This window comes from Danio aesculapii, chromosome 20 (assembly GCF_903798145.1).
Source record: "Danio aesculapii chromosome 20, fDanAes4.1, whole genome shotgun sequence".
In the NCBI taxonomy this organism is placed as follows: Eukaryota; Metazoa; Chordata; class Actinopteri; order Cypriniformes; family Danionidae; genus Danio; species Danio aesculapii.
The window spans coordinates 23,157,045-23,180,369 of NC_079454.1; the positions used below are offsets into that span (position 1 = coordinate 23,157,045).

The 23,325-nt window shown below is 35.1% G+C and overlaps 1 protein-coding gene across 3 annotated transcripts in view; it reads left to right on the forward strand.

Annotated features, from left to right (window-relative positions):
* The window catches only part of clocka (clock circadian regulator a), a 106,009-nt gene that overhangs the window by 28,807 nt on the left and 53,877 nt on the right, over positions 1-23,325 (forward strand). For 2 of the 3 annotated variants that reach the window (XM_056480818.1, XM_056480820.1), the window contains exon 3: positions 21,775-21,839. The gene's annotated coding sequence lies outside the window, so the exon portion shown is untranslated. The remainder of the gene's footprint in view (positions 1-21,774; positions 21,840-23,325) is intronic. The other variant, XM_056480819.1, reaches the window with a different exon arrangement.

Sequence of the window (23,325 nt, forward strand, 5' to 3'; positions counted from 1 at the left end):
GTTTATGCCTGATTTTTGATGGTGATTAAATTCCCTCAACCTAAAATATATTCTAGGTATACACTACCAGACAAACATCTTGTCGCCTGTCCAAGTTTTAGGAACAATAAATAATAACTTGACTTCTAGTTGATCATTTGGTATCAGATGTGGCTTATATAAAAGGAAAAGGCCTCTAGATTACGCTTATTTTACCAAAACAAAATATGATCATGGCTTCATTTTTAAATATTTAATTAGGATAGTAAAGTTTGACTTTGCTTAGACAAAAGTCTTGTCACTTAACAGAAATAATGTACAGTGTAGAATTTAAAGTCATGGCGCAGTGAAATAAGAATTAAAATTGTGTATGACACCCATGAGCTTGGACGACTGCATCCATACATCTCTGCAATGACTCAAATCACTTATTAATAAAGTCATCTGGAATGGTGAAGAAAGCCTTCTTGCAAGACTCCCAGAGTTAATCAAGATTCTTTGGATGCATCTTCAATGCCTCCTCCTTCATCTTACCCCAGACATGCTCAATAACGTTTATATCTGGTGAATGGGCTGGCCAATCCTGGAGCACCTTGACCTCCTTTGTTTTTAGGAACATTGATGTGGAGACTGAAGAATGAGAAGGAGCGCTATCCTGCTGCCCTCTCCTGTGGTATGTAATGTAATGGGCAGCACAAATGTCTTGATACCTCAGGCTGTTGATGTTGCCAACCACTCTGCAGATCTCTCGCACGGCCCATACTTAATGTAATCCCAATACTTGATTTCTCCTTCACCAAACTTGACTGATTTCTGACCTGATAAGTCTTCTGCAGTATTTGTGATGATTGGGATGCAGTTCAACAGATGATTGATCAGAAAAATCTAGCTTCTGCTACATTTTCAAATGATCAACTAGAAGTCAAGGTCATATTTGTTGCTCTTACAACTGGGATCGACGACAAGACTTTTGTCAGGTAGTGTATACTTTTGGTTGAAATATACACATTTGTTTACCTTCTCTAAAAAAACACTCAATGATTCAGCATTTTTTGAGCATCTCTACCAGCTCAAAACTTCATTGCTCAACCAGTGTTGGTCATCAGTGTCAGGACTCTCTCTGACTGACCATTGGCAGATGGGGGAGTGTTCTGCAAACCTGTTTCCGATTGAGTTTTGGAGGCATTAGCTTTCTTTCATTTGCCGGCCCATATGCTCGCCGGGGTGAATCAATCAATCACCAGCATAAAGGGCCTCAGATCTCCACAGTAAGTTGGAGAAAGTAAGTAATTTTGACATCTTTATAAGTCACCTTATTTTGCCTCTAATCCTCCCTCCGTTCATGGGGCGCTCTTTGCCTCCCTCTGGCTGGGACCACGACTGACCCACTTGGCGTCTCTGCCAGCGTTTGGCTTCTTGCCGCTTCTCTGAAAGACCAGACCAACAGCAACTTCACCGTGGGGCCTCTTGCCAGCTGCGCCGTGGGGCCCTGCCAGCTGCGTGGTGAGGCCCTGCCAGTGGAAAGCAGCATTGCTCAGACATTTTCCTCTCTGCAGACTGCTGGACATTCACACTAACAAAGGGAGCTTTTGTGAGATCCAGCCACAGGGGCTTGAGGTTGATTGGTAGCTGAAAACGGGGACTTTAACCCTGGGAAACAAGGGTGTGGTAACAAAGTGTCCTGGAGGAAACAGAAATGACCTTTTACTTGGTGATAATCACGTGCAAGACAGATAATCAGCGCCGAGATTATCCAAGAGTACTACTCGGAAATGACCAGAAGTACTTAGAAATGAATAAGTGATCTTAAATACGAATTGCACGACTTTTTTTTTAAGATTAAAACTATCCAGGGACTATTATTTTTCCATAAAGCTTGAAAACAAAAAGTCGTCTTTTTTTTTTTTAGACGAAAGAAATATAACTATAAAAATTAAGACAATTAAAATGATGATAAAATGTATAAGACCTTTTATTTTGCTGACTTACAGGGTTGGTTTAATTTTCTATATTGCCTTTTAGCATTGTTTTTCTTTTTTTTTCCCACAGCCTCAACAGACCCGCATTCTATTTTTGGCTGCCGACCCACTAATATCCATGATTTATTGAAGTGCAGTGTGGAAAATTTGTGCAGAGTTTTCTGGGTATGACAGTGTATTGTTTCATGGCTGAAGTGTTGGCACTGTTTATATAAACATCTCTCCTCTGTGTTTGGATATTAGAGAACTCATTAGATAGATGTGTTTACTGCTTGCATCTACTGAAGCATCTCATCACTTCAGTTTCACCCTGACATTGTCTGTGTGCGAGCGAGTTTGTGACTGCAGGAAGTGCTGGAGGAGTAAGTGTGATTTCTTAGTAAATGGAGAGTGTGTCATTTCTGCTGCATTTGTGTGTGTATATTAGTAGTAATGCCAACGATTAATAAAGGTTGGTTTAATTGTCAATGATCATTAAAACCAGGGGTGCCCAAACTTTTTTTCTTCTGAAGAACCGAAAACCAAATTTAGGTAAAAATAGTTGCCATTGGTAATTTCCTAAGATATTTATTAATTTTTAAAAATGGCTAGAAAACATTGCTTTATATTAACTACAACGTTTTTTTTTTAAACATTTTATAATGAACTTATTACAGCAAAAACAAAACGATCTAATTCATAACAGATTTACTCTAGTTTTTGACTTGATTTTCTTGCCGATATCTTCTGCATACTCCTCTATCCGTCGAGTGACAGTATTTACATTTAAAATGAAAATCTGATTTATTTACAACACTTAACTGAAGCATTTCATTTCAGTTTGCTCTAAATAAAATAAATAAAAAGCAATAAAACAAACAAAATAATCTTAAGTCAAATTAGAAAAATGAATCTCTGTGTTAAAGGCATTCACCTCAACCCTCTCCATCATTCTCACTCTCCTCTCAGATGGGATGGTGAGCCAAATCAAAAGTTACAGTTGGCCAACTTTGGCCCGCGGGCCCTACTTTGGACATCTCTGCTGTACTAGAAGCAATACTTCTTATCGATAGTCGTTTAAGCATGAATGTCTTAACAGGCATAGTTTTTAAGGTGGATTCTATTAAAAACACACAGATGCAAGATCATGCTATCTAAATATTGAAATGTGATCGATGTGATGCATGTAAACACTGGTAAAGTTGACTGATGATGACTCAATGAGACTTTAATATGACAGACATTCATTAGTAACCATTGGTCTCTCTGCGTTCTCCAGATTTTCCTTAGTATGCAATATCCTATGCTCATTTGGGAAGACAATCATGCATGGTAGCAAATAATTTTTGCTTACATGGATCTAGATATGTACCAGTTGAAATGGCACTATTGACGTGTATATTAGTCTTTAATTTGAACTTAATTTTTCTTTTTACAATCCTAACTGTTTTTTACAGTTAGCACATTTTTCTTTTTGTATGTATGCTTGCACTTTTAGTGTTATTAGACATCCTTTCTTTTTGGTGAAAATGTGCCACAGAAATAGGCACATCTTGTTGGCGCTGATAGCCTAGTGGTGAGTGTGCAAACATAAAGCACAACTGCACTGCAGGCGTCCTGAGTTCAAATCCTGACTTGCAGGCGTTGCCTGATTCCATTCCACTTTCTTTCTCTCTATCCTTATTTCCCTTCCATAGAAACGGTCCTGTCATAACAATGGAAAATGTAAATATTTATAAAAAAACAAAACAAAAAAATGAAGTTGATTTCTGGGTTGGGCGAGAGCCCTTTTAGCTTAGCGTAGATCATCGAATCAGCTTCATCTATTAGCATCTCGCTTTAAAATGGCCAGTGTTTTGAAAATTTTCCCATTTAAAGCTTAACTATTCTGTAGTTACATTGTTTACTAAGTGATGAAAAATCCTAACAATGAAGAAACTTTGCTGCTGTACCATGGCTGCAGTAGGGAATGATATTAGGCAGCATCAACATAACCAACGTGACCACCAGCTTGCACCACCCCTCACTACACACTTTATTCACTTTAATCAAACAGGCATCAACATTTTCACACTTTTCTCTCTTGTTTAAACACTCTCAAAGTTCAAACCTCCGTAGAAAAATAAGTCTAGTATATATTATAAAATGAAACCAAAGATCAAAACCATTTGATCTTAATTTATTTATACGCGGAACTTTCCTTTAGCATGTCCAAAAGTCCATCCTTTTGTGCGATGGTTAGCATCTTCCTCTGCCTTTTGAGTGCTACCATAGGTACCTTTGATGGTGCAGAACATTTCGTCGACATTGTGGGAAAACTTGCAAACATGCAGTCCAGCACTTTAGAGTCACACTGCTAGCGATCGAAGATTTATGTAAATTTGTCTATCTGAATGCATTCTGTACTGTACAGGAGACATGGCACGGAGGAGATTGATTGACATTGGTCTACAGCCAGTCAGGACACTGAACACAATGCACTGTAGAAAAAAGCATGTCAAATTGCACAAAAGGAAACGGTGAAACTGCAAGGCCGCGAAAAGTGAACCGCGACATAGCGACGGACCACTGTATATCGTAGCCATATCAGCCTATATATTAGCAACTTATCATTTTCCATCACTCTTAGTACACAATGCAACCACAGAATAGCCAAGCTTTAAATAGGAAAGCTATCGAAACACTTTGGTCATTTTTGAGCGAGATGCTAATGGTCTAATCTGATTCAATTATCTATGCTAAGCTAAGCTAAAAGGGCTTCTGCCAGACCCGGAGATCATCTGAATGGATTCAAAAATGGTCAAATTTAACAGTTTAACTCTAGAATGTGATAAAATGTTACTATTAAAAAAAAATTACATGGAGTGTTCCTTTTAAGATTATTCATTCAATTAGAAAGGTGATGAAATTAAGTAAACTTGAGTAAATTGTAATCCCTGATTGATCATTTTGATCATGGACTTTGTCACTAAACTAGACTAAAACTGGCCTGTATTCGTGCAACTCCTCTCTTCCTCAATTCACTGTATGTCTCAAGATTTCAGCAATTACATTATTGTCTTCTCTGTCCAGATATGGGAAGTAAAAATAAATAAATAAATAAATCAGAGGTATGTTATCCTTGAATAGTGGCATCTGTCACATTTTGTTCTCGCAGTGTTGAGGCACTTTCTCTGAGGTGTTCATTCATTGTTGTCCTTGACTGTTGAACTCGTGTGAAGGCTGTGTCGTGTGTTTGTTTGCAGTGTGAGCACACCTTTTCCTGGTAAATGTGCTGCGGCAGATGTGCCCTCCGTGCCCTTTCTGCGGCACTGCACATAGCATGGCGCGTAGGTTATGCCCTGGGTAGTGTGTGTTCTCCAATAACCAGAATTTAGATTATTTAAAATTCCGGAAATTTAATGATTTGTTTGTCATAATAATAATAATAATAATAATAATAATAATAATTTGTAATGTAATTTGTCATTTGTATTTTATTATTTGTATATTCGCGTGGATTTATAAATGCGCATATTGTTGTGTATATTATCACAAACTTTGCCTGAGTTGTCTAAAATAATCTATTTATGACCCAATAACAGCACTTCCTCACTGATATCTTGTGGTTCATTTCTGCTTAAATAAAGCTGTGTAGGGGTGTAAAATGAAGCTGTGTAGGGGTGTGACATGTGAATGGAGTTTGCACTGAATGAGTAATCTCTCACCTTTCCATACTTTAAAGTCATTTCAGGTTAAGGAAAATATGCTTGAAATACAGTTGCCAGTGTTATCTATACATTAACTACACCTTAAGATGAGCAAATCTGTCACTAGAAAAAGGCAATGTCGAGTTTCCTGGGAAGGTGGTGTTGACGTGGACTCTGTGAAGGCGAGAGGAGAGTTCAAGCAGAGCTATAAATGGAAAGCCAGTCTTCATACCTGAGTGAGGGAATCACTGTGCTGCACATTTGGGCATAAGGGATTCCTCATCATTTTTAATGCACACTAGACTTTTATTTTTCTTTCAGCTGTACTCCAGAAATAAATTCTTTGTGCAGCTTAATATGCAGTTGAAGGCAGAATTATTAGCCCTCCTGAATTATTAGCCCCCCTGTTTATTTTTTCCACCAATTTCTGTTTAACGGAGAGGAGATTTTTTTCAACACATTTCTAAACATAATAGTTTTAATAACAAATTTCTAATAACTGATTTATTTTATCTTTGCCATGATGACAGTAAATAATATTTGACTAGATATTTTTCAAGACACTTCTATACAGCTTACAGTGACATTTAAAGGCTTAACTAGGGTAATTAGGCAAGTTATTGTATAACGATGGTTTGTTCTGAAGACTATCGAAAACAAAATTAGCTTAAAGGGCTAAAAATTTTGACCTTAAAATGGGTTTTAAGAAATGTAATAACTGCTTTTATTCTAGCCGAAATAAAACAAAAGACTTTCTCCAGAAGAAAAAATATTATCAGACATACTGTGAAAATGTGCTTGCTCTGTTAAACATAATTTGGGAAATATTTAAAATAGAAAAAAAAATTCAAGGGGGGGCTAATAATTCTGACTTCAACTGTATATCCTTCCTTATTTATATACTAAATATAGTTATGACACACTTTTCACACAGTTGAATGATGCTGTTTCAACTTCATCTAGCCAAGTACAACTCATGGGCATAATTAATTTTGAACCAGCAATGTCAAATCATAAATTATGTTTAGAATTTAATTTGAAGACAGTTTACTCTTGTTGAACCGATCAATCTTTATCACTTAATTTGGACAACCTAAACAAATGCTTTAACTATGTTTATTATTTTTATATGTAACATATGGGCTGGTCAAGCAAGAAGAGATTAATCATTGAGTGAAACGACAAACATTGTGGTTTTTAATAAAGACGCCAGCATCCTAAACAAGAGTGCTTCCCTTCATACAGTGGTTGTAACCTCAAAATGTAACCTAATTGAAACTCTTCTAAATGTACAAAATATGTGAAGATTCAACTATAAACAGTGTAATTGTGTAGTTTTTTTTTATTAAAGTATTAAAAAGACAACACTAAAACTGCGTTAAACATTTTGCCGACTTATGTACTTGCGTTATCCCAAATGTTTTGAAGAATGTTTAGATTCAGTGAAATGAGCAATTTTGGCTTTCATAGAAAGCAATTTTGGTTTTATAGAAAACATGGACACCCCAAAAATGCTTTGATATGTTGTGGGTTTTGGTAGACTGCACAAAGCAGCATAATAACAGAATCTTAAAATGTATTTAGTGTTATAAATCACTGCTGCTTCTTCTTCATATGATTACACTTATTGGCAAAATTTTCCCATCTGAATGCAATATCATGCAAAGCCTGCTAGGAACTACACATCCACTACCCAGATAGTTATGCAAAATGAGTATTGATGTAGTCCCAACACAAAATTTATTTGGATTTTAACTTGGGGCTGGGTGATAAAATCAGTACTGATATTTATTGATCGAACACCATTGTTATTATCGATAAAAAAAAAAAATGGTATGAAGTTTTGGTATGAAGGCTAGTATTATTAAATGTGGATGCTAATCGTGCGCCTTGGAAGGAATGTCAATAAGCTTAGGGTGTAAGTTTGTCATTTCCAATGGAGGCACGTGACTTGCACGACATGCATGTGGTGTGCAAGCGGCGTACATGTGAGGCACGCATAGCAACAGTGAGTAGATTGTAAATAAAAAAAGGATGTAAGGACGTTGCCAGAGTGGCTTTTTGATTTCTTTTCTTGTGCATCCCAGCCACTAGCACCCCATCTGAAAGAGTTTTTAGCATAGGGGGTAATATAGTCATTCAGTTTCACAATCTGTAATGTTGCAATATGTATTTGAATAATGATGGTTCGTTCCTTTACTTGAAAGCTCAGATTTGATTATCATAATTTGTTTTGTTGACAGAGTTTGAGGTTTACTGTATCATTATTATTGACACCTTACAGTTGATCTACCTTAAAGTTTGCTTTGTTCAGGGTTTACGCTTTACCATTGGACACATTTTGTAACATTTTATTTATTAAGTGTAAGACTCTTTTTAAACATAAGTGTCATTTTATTATAAAGAGATCAGATATTTAAATATTTTAGTTTTTGACTATTAAAACTATTACAACTATTTGTCTTAATAATGGTAAAATCAAATAAAGTGATTAAAAATCCTAACATTCCTAAATGTATTGTTAAAAATATTCAACAATTATCAATATCGAATGATATGAAACATGAGATCATGATAATTATTTTTGCAGGATCGCCCAGCCCTAATTTAACAATTTTTTTTCTTTTACACTTATGATTGTGGTCATATTTTTGTGAGGATAATTATAAATCATGCAATACTTGTTAGTAATTTGGTTTGGAAGCTGAATTTTTGAGATTAATACTTTTAACTGTGGTGTGTAGAAAGTGTGTAGTGTTGATGTTCTCATTGTAACGACTTTGCTTATGCTCACAAGTTACAATGTTCAAAGTTTAATGGAGAATGGAGATATTTCTTTTTACAAAATTAGCTCTTTAGGACGACAACAAACAGCTGTTAGGGTCTACGTTGATCTTCAGCCTGAGTTTGTGACATCACAAAGCATAATATTTATAACCCTTGGAATGGTGTTTCCTTCAACATACACTAAGCAGTGAGGGAATCAGAACACACTGTGTCAGCGAACCAATCAGAGTTCTTTATGTACTTCTGAAGGAGGAGCTTCATGTGAAATTACGTAAAAAGTAATGTGACGAACATGTTACAGTTCACCCCCTAAACACTACTCACAAGCCTTTTATAATAGCAGACTGACCTCTCGTTTGAGCTATTCAAAGGTAGTTTAACAAATATCGAAGAAGCTTTTTTTTCTTTTTTCTCTTGAGGTGATTTTTTTTGATGATTGTGCATGAGTAATGGAGAAAATGCTGAGAGAGGATATGACAGGGAAACTCTGCAGTGGAGGAATTCAGCGTGTCTATTTTTACCCCGCTTGGTGAGAGTGGTTGCTATGGTATTGCCGATGGGCACCGTTGTCATGCTGGCGTTCTCCGTGCGTGTGGAGCTGCTCCGAAGATCCATGCCGGAGTGACTCACATCCTCAGAGCTTCACTGACCTACATCTGAGAGAACGCGCGCACACTCACACACACACACACACACACACACACACTGAGAGCCTGTAGAGACTCGATCTGAGGGAGAGAATAGGAAAAAAAGAGAGTTAGAATGTGTAGGCACCTTGCATGCATTTATTAAATCTGCTGTGGAAAAAAAAGGATATGGATTTGGATGAAAAGGGAACAGAGAGCCATTTTTGGTGATCTTAAGACTGTATGGAGACAGTCAATAAGATGAGGATTATGTTTGTTGAAGTGAGACTGTTTACAAGAAAAACTTGAGGTATTTTGACTGATTAGGAGTCGTTCAACCAGGGATGTTTTTCCAAATGTATTATTATTATTATTATTATTATTACTATTACTATTATTATTATTATATACTATTATTATCAGAAATCAGAAAGAGATTTATTGCCAGGTATGTTCACACATACGAGGAATTTGTTTTCGTGACAGAGCTTCTACAGTGCAACAGGATTACAGAGACAGGACAAAAACAGATAATAAATATATTTAAAAAAATAGAAGTAAGTAGTGAATGCAAATTGCAAATTATTATTATTATATATTATATATTATTACGCATGTCATTAGTATACGTCACAGTTTTTTCTTTTTTTCTTTGAACAAATCCATAACCCAAAGACACTTGCACTGTGTTTATGGTATAGATTGCATCAGTTCATGCATTTCCTGGAAGTTGAACTTGTGAAATCGCAGCTGTTTGAGCTGCAGGAATGTGATCTGTGTTGTAAACGTCAAATACAACTAAAACTAAAAACTATTATTTATATAAATGAGCAATATCATACGAGTAGCAGTGCGACATGGCTGTAAATTGGCACTGGTGGGAGGCGTTCGCTGCTATAGTGTCCCACCTGTGACGATATACAGCCATATTTCACTGCTACAAGTATGATAGTGCGTTTATACAACAGTTTGACTGCATAATCAGGTATATAAAAAAGAAAATCAAACACAGAGTCTAAAAATCCTTTTTGTAAGAGGAACTACTTTCTTCTGCCATTCATTCACATCTGCAGCTGATGTCAGACCAGCAGAAACCATTGCTACTTCACAAACGTCACTTTAGAGCTAGTGTTTGAATGATTCTCTAGCGTAATGTCTAAAGTGATGACAAAACAGGAGATTTTGCTTACATTTTATGATTATAAGGCTGAACGTCATGAAATGCCATCAGTCCAGAGACATTTCCCAGTATTTCTCTGTTTCAATCGGGAGATGACAATAATTAGCCCCGAAAAAGCCAAAGCAATGTAATCACTACCAGATTACTTGTTTGTGATAAGTAAAAACGCTAAACACATGCAGGCATCTTCTTTCTTTCTGCAGTCGTGAAAACAGGAGACTCGTTAGAAACAAACAGATGGCCAACCAAAGTAACTCAGGGTTATACTAAGAGTCCCATCTCACACTCAATACAGTACACTTACTATGGTATAAATACAGCACTGCAACATACAAATAAGAGAGATCGAATTAGAAAGTCACTCACCAGTTTTATAATGCTTTGTTCAGCTGTAGTTAGAAAATACGCCATCTTTTCACCTCAAAATGCTTATTATGCGGTCTCTGTCACCATCTTGTGGATGAACAGCATCAACCATCTTTGCCCTTCTCAGTACAGGCTAATGGCCGCCGCCGACGTGCTGTCTCTCTGAAATTTTAAATATTTATAATAGGCACTGTCCTTATAAATAAACTGCACAGTTGCAATCTAAACAACTACATTCTCGCCTAATAAGCTTCAAAAGTACATTATGTTGTCCAACAGCTCTAATATTTGTCAAACTGTTTATTGATATGCTGTCACTCTATGTGGGTGAAGTAATACAGAAGGCTGAGGAGGCTGGATTATTGCAGAATGTTGCACAGCTGAACCGGAATGAACCGCCAATATTTTTGGCATATATTTTGCTGGTAGATTCCCCTCCAACCGCAACCTAGGACTGAGAATACAATATTTATTATTGTATAATAATAATAATAATTATATTAATTATTATTATTATTATTATTATTAATATCATAATTATTATTTTAGTGAATTGATTCTTTAAGAGCTAAAAAGGCACAACAGAATCTTATTAGATTACAAATTTTTCAGCTGTGACTGTTTAGTTATGCATATATATAACCCAAGACATGGGTGATTGTGTGATAATGTTGAAGAAGCGGGCTGTCTAAAGCATTCCGAGCCCTAAAGCCTAGTCGTGGGTGTGTGTGAGATCGAGAATCCTCATTTGTTTAAGCGCAGGGAGAGAAAGCGTAGGAAGAAAATGTTTGTTTGTCATGTGCTTGTTATCTAGTTTTAACCCAGTGCTTTAGGCAGGTCTAGTTTGGCTGAATGCGTGACTCTCTCCACACAAAGAACAGGACTGAAAAACCTGCTTGCATTAGCCCGTTTCCTTCTGCTATTTTTCATGTTTTTCCTTCCATCTTTGATCTCGCTAACTCTCTGTCTTTATCCTGTTCGCGCTTGGTTAGCTGAGAGATTCTGAGATTGATTGGCTAAAAGGTGTTTTTTTCCCCTCCTCTGCGTGTCATTGGCTGGCGTTTGTTTATGGTGAGTTACTCCTGATTTGCTGATAGCGGGTGTGTGGTGACTCAGCCTGCCGCGTGATTGGCTGCAGCTGCGGCTGCCTGTTGAGCTGTGATTAAGTCGCAGTGGAAGAGGGAAGCAGTGAGCGAGAGAAGCAAAAGTAGGTCACTGGGTCAGCGGGTCAGTGAAGCATCTACTGACATCACAGTTACAAAACCATTGCTCAGCCTACTGTTCACGCCATAACTTCGCTGTTGGAAATGCTGGGGACTGCCTTACTTCCTATTTCTTTCGTTTTTATGTCTCATTTTATCCTTTTTTACCATATGCCCCCCCCCCCCCCCCCCCCCCCCCCCACAATCCCTCCCACTCATTTTTTCTTCATGCATGCTGTCTTATCCCTTTTCCCTCTTCTTCATGACTTTACATGCCTTGCTTTTCAAAGCCTTTTTTTCCCCATATCTTTGCGAGCAGAAAATATTTGACTCTAAGCTATATTTGACTCTCTCTCTCTCTCTCTCTCTCTCAACATGTGCCGTACTCATGTTTTTCCCAGAATCCTCCTTGAACCTGCCGTCTATTTGAGGTTCCCTGTCGCCTCCCATTCAGAGAAACCCTTTGGATTCCTAGTATTGTATGTACAAATGGCATATTTCATGTGCAGAGGAAATATTTGTGGCATGATGCCCTATTTTTTTTCCTGTAGTGAAGCCGCTCTGTTTTCTTGTTGAACTGAAACACTACCGTCATTTTATTGAGTCTCATATCTGGAAATCTGTGATCAGACAAAATATATTTTTATAGGGCACAAACATGTTATGAAAAGAAATTCCAGTTAAATCCGTAAAAACAAAACTTTTGTGTTCCTTTTTAAAAATCCAGAATCCTCTAATGAACATTCCTGTCATAATTTAAAAGACTTTAGTCTCAATGATCCTCCTGGATGAACTAAAAGTCCCAAGGGACTTATTTTCATTCTGGATATTGTGTAATCTGTGCAGAGTACAATACTCTGCTTTTGTTGTTTTGGAATCATGTCCTACTCTTTTGAAGGAAAAATCCTGGCATAATTCCTTTTGATGTCCTATAAGGATAGTTTATTCATGATAACGGAATTTTAAAAGTTATTACATTTCAGATATTGAAAGTCATGGAATATTACAATATTTTTTGGCCCCAGTCATGTTATATCAGGGATTTTTGTTTGTTGCTTTAAATTTTAGTTTCAATTTATTCATTTATTAATTCAGTCATTTTCTTTTTTGGGTTATTCCCATTATTAATCTGGGGTCACCACAGTGGAATGAACCACTAACTTTTTAAACAGCATTTGTTTAAGCAGCAGTTGCCCTTCCAGCCACAACCCAACATAGGGAAACACTCATGCACCCTGTTTCACACACATACATACGGCCAATTTAGCTTATTCAGTTCACCTACTGTATAATGCATGTCTTTGGACTGTGGGGCGAACACGGGGTGAACATGCAAACTCCACACAGAAATGCCTACTGACCCGGCCAGGGTTCGAACCTGCGACCTTCTTGCTGTGAAGTGATCTAGCTACCCACTGTGCCACCAATGTAATTTTATATACTATATTATTTTATTTCGCGCTGTTTCAAGCCTATTATGGTTAGTTCTTTTTTTAGCTGATCAGCTTGCAATCAGTGTAGCCAAATGCAGTCACCAGACTCTACCATAACTGCGTGTTCACACCAAAAACGGAGAGAGCGTCAAAGTTGCCAGAAGTCATTAATTTTCAATGAGAGCTGGCGGCGAGGAGCGGCGCAGTGCGTCTTCGCCAGTGTGGGCGTCGAGGAGAGTTGAAATCAACTTTATGGTAATGAGCTATGACACAGTTCAGCGGCAAGCAGTCTGAATGTAGAAGTCCACCGCTTGAGAGGATTCCAGAGAACACAATCCTGTGAACTTTGGTTCCTACTACAGTTGTTCCCAGGAGTTTGATTATTGCAGTTGCCTTATTTACAATGTTTTCTTACAGTGACATGCATAAAAAAGACGAGTAGAGTCGAGTTGGAAAAAAAAGGACTCTTATGCTAACTAATGACTATACAAATACAGTATAAAACAGTATAGCTGCTTCAGAATATTTCTGATATATGGACACATATTGGATAAGTGGAGCAAAACTACACCAGCTCATCATCAACAACATTTTCACGCCAGAAAGCACGTTTTATGCGGGAATGTAACTGATTTGCTGATATGCTGCAAGGCTCTTTTTAAATATGAGATCAATGTAGCAAATTTTGATGCTCTCTCTGGCGGAGCTGTGAAGGCAAACAGCGTTGTTGGCAGGGTGGCCAGAGCAAACTTTGACGCACTAGCTGCCTTCTGTGTAGACGCACAGCAAGGCTAATGTGCCAGATAATGTAAATCTGAAGAGCTTTGGCTTCAAATGAGCCCTTCAAAAACAAAAAAAAAAGCTCAATTTAAAGTTTGTAAAACTACTGTTCAGCTATAAAATATGAATAAGGGAGCACTTCACAGTATTTTCCTTTAAAATCAGAGGTGAAATATCCATTGAAGTCATGCAAAATGATATTATAATTATTCATTTTATTTTCGGCTTAGTCCCTTTATTAATCTGGGGTCACCACAGCAGAATGAACCGCCAACTTATCCAGCATATGTTTTAAGCAGCGGATGCACTTCCAGTTGCAACCCATCACTGGGAAACTTCCATACACACTCATTCACACTCATCCACTACGGACAGTTTTTTAGCTTACCCAATTCACCTGTGCCACATGTCTTTGGACTTGTGGGGGAAACCTGAGCACCCAGAGGAAACCCACGCAAACACGGGAGAACATGCAAACTCCACACAGAAACGCCAACTGACTCAGACGGGGCTCGAACCAGTGACCTTCTTGCTGTGAGGCAATAGTGCTACCCACTGCGCCACCGTGCTGCCCAATATTATAATTCTAAAAAATATTATTTTGTGGTCCATTTAAAAACTAAGAGTAGTGTGAAAATGAAAAATGACCAGAAAAAGATTTTATACTTTTCTTTTAAAAATCATGGGTCTTATGTGGCATCTGTTTTTCCATGAAGATCCAACAAAGATTTCTTTTAACTTACACAACTTGTGACGGTCAGTTTAAGCATGAATAATGACTGTTATCATTAATAGTTAATTATCTGAAATTAATTAGCATATCACCTAAATGGAAACAGGAACATTTAACTCTTGAATATGTCGTAGTAAAACTAACCTTTTATTTACAGTAAGAAGGGTGTTTTTAGTGTCGTTTACACAACCAGTCATTCCAGTCCCCCTGCAATAAAGATATGTCTTTTATTTTTAAGGCCAACAATTAATTTATTGTCAACCTGAACAAAGATTGATTATGGGAATTAGTGGAAATTTACATCCCTAATTCACACTGGACGACAGTTTTTATCAAACCAAATCTAAGTGTAAATATATCCTATGAAAATAAGCTAGGGGTGTCTGTTTTTCTTTTTTTTCAGAATCCTTTTGTTTGTTCTGTGCTCTTTTTAGATAAAAATGTCTTGAAATAAAAGTACTAAAAAATATTTGCTTCTGGACAGTTTGCAGAAATCTCAAAGGAGCTGTAGGTGTTTTAAAATCCTAGTGGATTTGCTTTTAAATCCCTTTTGATGTTCTACAGGGATATATTATGCTTTTGCTTTCAAAATCCTTCTGGGAATATGTGCTAGAAACATCTAGCTTTGTCATGCTTTGCTGGAGTCTTTTACATATTACACAGAAGTTTTTTTTAATAAAAGATTTTTTTTGACAATGTTGTGACAACAAAGTTTCTAAAATGATGAGTTGTTGAGAACACAATGTTAGGTCAGATACGAACAAACCCAACAATTCAATTCAATTCATGTTTATTTCTATAGCGCTTTAACATTGTGCAGTAGATTGTGTCAAAGCAGCTTAACATAGAAGTTCCAGGACAATTGAAACCGTGTCAGTCCAGTTTTCAGAGTTGAATTTCAGTTTAGTTTAGTTCATCGTGGTTTTAATTTCACTGCTGAAAGTCCAAACACTGAAGAGCAAATCCATCGATGCACAGCTGCACAAGATGGATTAAAAAGGGTAGTTAATATAGAATGGAAAAAAATTATCCAACATTGGGATTGTTCATGTTTGAACCAATGTTGGGTTACTACAACCCCACATTTTTTTATTAGTTTTAAAGTTTAAAAAATATAATTTGTATGATTAAAAATGTTCAAAGGACTTTGTGAAATATTATTTAACCCTAAAATGGCGTTTCTATTTGAATACATTTTTAAAAGTACAAATTATTTCTGTCATGGCACAGGTGAATTTTCAGCATTATTACTATTCAGCCATTTCTGTTATGCACAGGATTCTACAAAAATCAGTCTAATATGCTACTTTGATGCTCGAGAAACATTCAGAATTATTTTTTCCAGATTTTTAAAAACTAATTGTCCCAAACCTTTTTATGATTTATGTGAAGATCCATTCTGAATTCTAATTAATTGAACTGTTCTCTGATAATTCATGATCTAAATTACTTTGTTTGTTTGTTTGTTTGTTTGTTTGTTTGTTTTTTTGCTCCAATCGAACATTAAAGAATATTAAAGAATCGGTGATCCTTACTCTTTCATATAATACAATTCAACATCTATTAGGGCTGCACAATATATCGTTTTAGCATCGACATCACAATATGGAGTCCACAATAAAGTCACATCACAGGGATCTGCAATGCAGTTGGGATTTTAGTTGACCAGACATTACAGTTACAACATAGTGGAGTTATTACAAAATCTAACCTTAGAGTGAACGTTTATTATTTGCATGTGTTTTTAAGGCATGACTGTAAAAATCTGAAGCAAACTTGAGCCATTTCCCCACAATAAATTAAACGTTTGTAGCTTAAAGAATAATGGAACATTATGTAATTATTTACTCAAAACGATACAGTGTCGATATTATTATTATTATTATTATTATTATTATTATTATACAGTGATTATTTAATTTCTGCTTTTCCATACTGTTTGACTCAAGAAGCATAAATAATTGTTCATTTGTTCATTTGCATCTTTTCTTTGTTGTATTTAACTATCCTTGTCATTTTTTAAAATGATATTTTATGCATATATGTTCCCCTATAGAATCATACCAATCGATCTAAAATTCTTCATTCTTTACAAGCTATTGTCATCTGATGAAATTGTATTTATATTGTAATATATATCGCAGTGAATAAAAATATTGCAGTGTCTGTTTTTCCCAATATTGTGCAGCCCTAACATCTATATCATGATCAATCTGTGCAAGAAACTAAACATAATTTAAAGCAAACCTCTTTTTAAATAGTCCTGTTTGGCTATTAAAGTGAACAGTAAAATGTGGAGTCTTGGGAGAACTGTTTCTTTAATTGAAGATTGTGTTAGTTTATTGTTCATCTTGCCGTGTTGCTTGATTAAGTGACCGTTTAAATTTAAGTCTTTGTCATGAATGTTGCGTGATTGTCTGCATTGGGTCTGGGCGGTTGTCATTTATGTTCTTTGTGTGTGTTGTCTGGGTCAGTGGACACATGTAGTGGTCAGTAGGGGGACATAACTGGTGTTCAGGATGGCGTGATAGAGGACAAGACCTGACTGAGACAGGACAGTTGAGGAGAGAGCTTTCCATCATTACTAGTTGGGACGACTAAAATATAATTACAATATATGGGAGGAGCAAAGAGATAAGAAAGGAGAAGTGTGGATATAAAGGTTGTTTGTTTTTATTTATTTATTTTTTTTACCCGCTGTCTTGTCTTAAGAAAAGAGGCAATTGTCCTTCAATTAAAATGTGGCTTAGTTGTGTGTGTATGTGTGTGATTTATAATAGTTTTTTTGCTATAATTTGTACTCATAAGAGTGTGTGGGTGTCTGTTCATGCTGCTTCATGTGTGAATGTCATACAAAAAAACAATTGGCGCCAGAACTGTTGTGGAAGCTGATAAGTCACGCTAACTTCTAGCATTACGCTAATCTCCTCGCTGTTATCGGTCCTTTTTATAGACCATTGAAATGCCCATAAAGTACAAGCTTGTAAACAAGAGCGAGCAACTGTTTCTGGCAGGAAGACACTGACAGTAATGTGCTTTAACATTAGGTTGTGTTTTACGAGTTTTACTAATGAGAGCAGGTGCTGTGAGACAGACTGAAGTCTTTGCTCTGCCACATGCAAAAACAAAACAAACAGTGTTTCTAATTGAAGGTTTTGATTGAGATTGCTGTATTTTAGGGTGCTTTCACATTAGAGAATATTCAGTGATTGTTTGACGTCTTAACTTTTCATTTCACTTGACTGGTGTTGTGTAAGTCTTGTTTGTGATTTTGAGAGGGTATTTCATGTGATGTTATGGCAGATATATACATGCGTGTTTAAAATATTAGAAATATGAATAAATCAATTTAGGAATAAATATAAACTTCCTTTTTGCAGACATAAACAGTTTATTACAGAAGTGATAGATAGATAGATAGATAGATAGATAGATAGATAGATAGATAGATAGATAGATAGATAGATAGATAGATAGATTTCATTTTAATTTATTGTTAGCTTTTTAAAAATTATTTAATTCATAATATGTTAATCACATTTCCTTTTTTTATTTAATTTATAATAAATAATGTGTACATTTGTATTTATGTATAATAATAATAATAATAATAATAATAATAATAATTATTATTATTATTATTATTATTAATATTAATATAATTATTCTTAATATAATTTGTTGGTCTTCACATTAATCATAATATTATACAATATTCCTTCATAATATTAAGAATTATGCTTAATTAAGTGGTTAGCTATTTAATTTAATTGTATTTTTATTTAATTTAATTCAATTTGTTTTATTTAAATTTAATTACTTTTTTCTTTTATTTTTTTTACATTTTTAATTATTTGTTTTTCTAAATTTAATTTTAATTAAATTTTTATTTTTATTTTATTTTATTTTATTTTATTTTATTTTATTTTATTTTATTTTATTTTATTTTATTTTATTTTATTTTATTTTATTTTATTTTATTTTATTTTATTTTATTTTACAGTTACGGCATATATGACCATTAGACACGTGAGCTTGCTGTGTGTTGATAGTAGTGATCTTGATCAGCACACACTCTTTGACCCAGTGTTTATCATGATCCCGTGGTTATTGAGGAACTCAACTGGGTCACCACACTGTTGTATAAATTCTTACATGATCATCACACGCATTGTTCTGCCTCTTTCTTTCTTTACCATCTTGATGAAAAGAGCAGGATGCCATTGATCACTGTAGTTCAAGACATGGAAACGTAATATGAATGATGCGAAGGCAATACGGCACCAGCGCTGCTATATTTAGCTGTGGCCTGAGGGGTGTGTATGTGTGTGTGTGTGTGTGACTTTATGACATGCATGCTCTTCCTCACTTAAGTCCTGCATCTGTCAGGGAAACACTGCTTCATTAGGACTCACCCTGAATACTTGCACTACTACCTTCTTGCAGACATGCACAGAATTTATTACAAAAGTGCAAATATTATGAAAACATATTCACATTAATGGAGGCAATTGGTTTAGTCAGTTGGATGTATTTATGCTTTATGTATTTGTATGTATTTATGCATATGTGCTTTTATTAATTTCATTTATTATAATTTGAATATTTTTTATTTTCATTTTATTATCAATTTATTTTACATTTATTCAATTTGACTTATTTAACTGTTTAATTTGAATTATTTTAAAAATTATTTTATTTAGATTTACTTATTTTATTTATTGATTTAAATGATAATTTATTTATTTGAATGTATTGTTACACACTGAAATAACAATTTATACACTATTAAAGAATGCATTAGACATTAATAGTGCATTCATTCCTTTCCAAGATCTTTGCATTCATTCATAGTGCATTCATACCTTTCCAAGATCCAAGATCTTTGAGTTTCAATTATTCTATTACTAATTATTAAACAAAAAATATGAATAATTTAATGTAATGCATGTAAATATATTTTTATTCTCTTCAAAATTGTCATGATGCACAATTTATACTATCTTGATGTTATTGTTGAATACATAAACACATTTTAAAAATAATAACTAAATACAGTAAACAAGCAAGACACATTTCATTCGATACAATGGAAAAAGGTGGAAGAATGTTTTTATTTCGTTTTTTTTTGAAAACCACAAACGCATTTCAATTAAGCCATTTAATTTTCCGTTTCTTTCCTTTTTTCTTTTCCTTTCCTTTCTTTTGTTTTGTTTTCTTTTGTTTTTTCTTTTCTTGTTTTGTCTTGTTTTGTTTTTTCTTGTCTTGTCTTGTTTTCTTTTCGTTTCGTTTTGTTTTGTTTTTGTTTTATCTTGTTTTCTTCTTTCCTTGTTTGTTTACTTTTGTTTTGTTGTTTTGTCTTGTTTTTTTTTCTTTTTTTTGTTTTCTTTTGTTTGTTTTTTCTTTTTTGTGTTGTTTTGTTTTTGTTTTGTCTTGTTTGTTTTCTTTTGTTTTCTTGTTGGTGTTTCTGTGTGGAGTTTGCATGTTTTCCCTGCGTTCGCGTGGGTTATCTCCACGTGCTTCGGTTTCCCCTACAGTTTAAAGACATGCAGTATAGGTGAATTGGGTAGGCTAAATTGTCCGTAGTGTTTGAGTGTGAATGAGTATGTATGGGTGTTTACCAGAGATGGGTTGCAGCTGGAAGGGGATCTGCTGCATAAAACATGCGCTGGATAAGTTGGCGGTTCATTCCACTTTTTGGCGACCCTGGATTAATAAAGGGACTAAGCCAAAAGAGAAAATGAATGAATGAATAAATGAAAGAAACTAACGTCTTTCTAATGTCTTACAACAAAATGAGTGCAGATTAATGACAGCATTTTAATTCATAGCAGAGCAAACACGGACTTAAAAGTAAACACCCATCAGGTAAACTAGTTTGTGGTCAGTCCAGTGGGACGAGACTTTATCAGTTTTTACCAGTGACGTCCTTTACTCTGTCCTGTCCTCATTCTGCTCTCAGAACAGCTGAACTCTGGCCCTGCGTTTACAGTATTGAATGTTTATCTTTGGTGGAGAAAGTCTTGCCAGGTCATCTATCAGACTTGGCAGTACATCACAACATCTGTGGCCTTGTCAACAGTGGCGCAGTGGTACTGAACCGGTTATTTTAGGATCAACAGAACCGTCAGTCCTGTGGTCAATAATTCAGCTTAACCGTCATTGTGGCTCTGGCAGAGATTAGGGTTTTTGTTTGCCATGATAATGAGTTTACTTTCGGGTCATGACCCTTCAAGGGCACAATGAGGGGGTCAAAGTGATGGCTTTATTAACCCTTTAACTAGCACTCTAATATAACAAAAATTGGTAAAATTTGGTTAAAATGTGTTCATAACACCATTCTAATTAAATTAGGACTTTTAAATGAGATTTTCTTTGTTTTAACGATAACCTATGGCCCAAAGTTTAACAAAACCAACTTAAATCCTGAATGCCTGGATTTATGAATTCAGATGTACAGTGCTCAGCATAATTGTGTACACCCCATTTTGAAAATGAATATTTTTTTCCATTTCTCAGTGATTATGGGTAATATATTTTGGTGCATTTGAACAAAACAGATTTATTAAACGGATATATTTATTAAAATAATAATTTAGTCACCAAACATTAGAAAATAGAAGGATAATGATTTTACATTCATGCAAAATATTGGGAATTAAATTACAAACTACAAAATTTCAACAAAATGTTAATTTTTTATTTCGCTTTGACTTTTGCTCTTTTCAAAGAATTTTCTTTTATATTTTCCCCTAACATGTACATTTGGGTGTACTAATTTTGGACCATTATCAAAAGTTATTTCTCTAGATTTGGCTTCAGTACTGACTAATCTAATGTATTCGCACAAATATAATATTTCTATAAAAAATTATTAATTTAAATAAGATTTGTCTTCTCATATATGTTGAGCTCTGTATTGTTTTGTCTGTATACTCTTTATTGCCATTTATGCAAATATATGATTAGTTTTTACTGTTACTGTTTTCATGCGGGTCTTGCTGTTTTTGTGACTAATGTCTGCTTCTCTTTGTGTTTCAGCAGATTTAGCAGCAGATTTACGGTGGTTCAGGAGCGTTGCTGCTATTACAGAAATAATGACATAAGTGAGTTTAAATTATGCAATTTTATGTAATTCAGTTTTCTCTGCATTTTTTATATATATAAAATGTCTGTAATTGAATTTCGACTTTTGATCGTTTATGTCTAGACAGTTATTTTAATGCCATTAGCCCTATCATTTTCACAAAGTAAAAATGATGTTAAAAGGGGTTAATTTAAATACAGTTATAATTCAATGTTTTCAGTCATTTTATTCATATTTGTGTAAGAAATCTGCTATTCTGTCTCAATATTTTCAGTGATTTACATTAGGAACAATACAGATTGTTTTACTTTTCAGCTGATCTGAATAATCAGGACCACAGTTGCATAAATATTAGATTACAGTTTTTAATAAATTAATAAAATGTAAATGTGGATTTTTTTGTTTTTAAGTATAGCCAAGGGTTAAACCACATCAATTAGGCGAAAACGTTAACTTCATATACAGTATATATTATACAATATTATAGACAGCATAATGGATATACTGTAGACAGTATAGATGTCATTAAAATTTGAATTTAAAAGTAAAAAACAAAAACCAGACAAACATGCAACAAAATAACTAGAACTTTAAATGAATTTAAAATATTATTTAAACGTATATATATAACAATAGTTTTGAATATAAATACATTTATATTGAATGCAGTGAAATATTGTAATTTAATATATATTGAATATTGAATCAAATGCTCAATTCAATTCACCTTTATTTCTATAGCGCTTTTACAAAGTAGATTGTGTCAAAGCAGCTTCACATAGAACATCATAGTAAATTGAAACAGTGTCAGTTCAGTTTTCAGAGTTTAAGTTCAGTTCAGTTTAGCTCAGTTTAGTGTGGTTTAATAATCACTACTGAGAGTCCAAACACTGAAGAGCAAATCCAACGATGCGCAGCTCTACAGATCCCGAACCATGCAAGCCAGTGTACACTCAGCGACCATTTTATTAGATAAAGTTGTAGCCTCAGTTTCCTGTTCACAGCTGACAAGAGTGGGACCCAGTGTGGTCTTCTGCTGCTATAGTCCATCCGCCTCAAGGTTTGATGTGTTTTGCATTCAGAGATGCTCTTCTGCATACCTCAGTCGTAACGAGTGGTTATTTGAGTTACTGTTGCTTTTCTGTCAGCTGGAGCCAGTCTGGCCATTCTCCTCTGACCTCTGGCATCAACTAGGCATTTACACCCACAGAACTGCTCCTCACTGGATTTTTTATCTTTTTCAGAGCATTCTCTGCAAACCCTAGAGATGGTTGTGCGTTAAAATCTCAGTAGATCATAAGTTTCTGAAATACTCAGACCAGCACGTCTGGCATCAACAACAATACCACGTTCAAAGTCACTTAAATCACTTTTCTTCCAATTCTGGTGCTCGGTTTGAACTGCAGCAGATCGTCTTGACCATGTCTACATGCCTAAGTGCATTGAGTTGCTGCCATGTGATTAGCTGATTAGAAATTTGCTTCAACAAGCAGTTGGACGTGTAC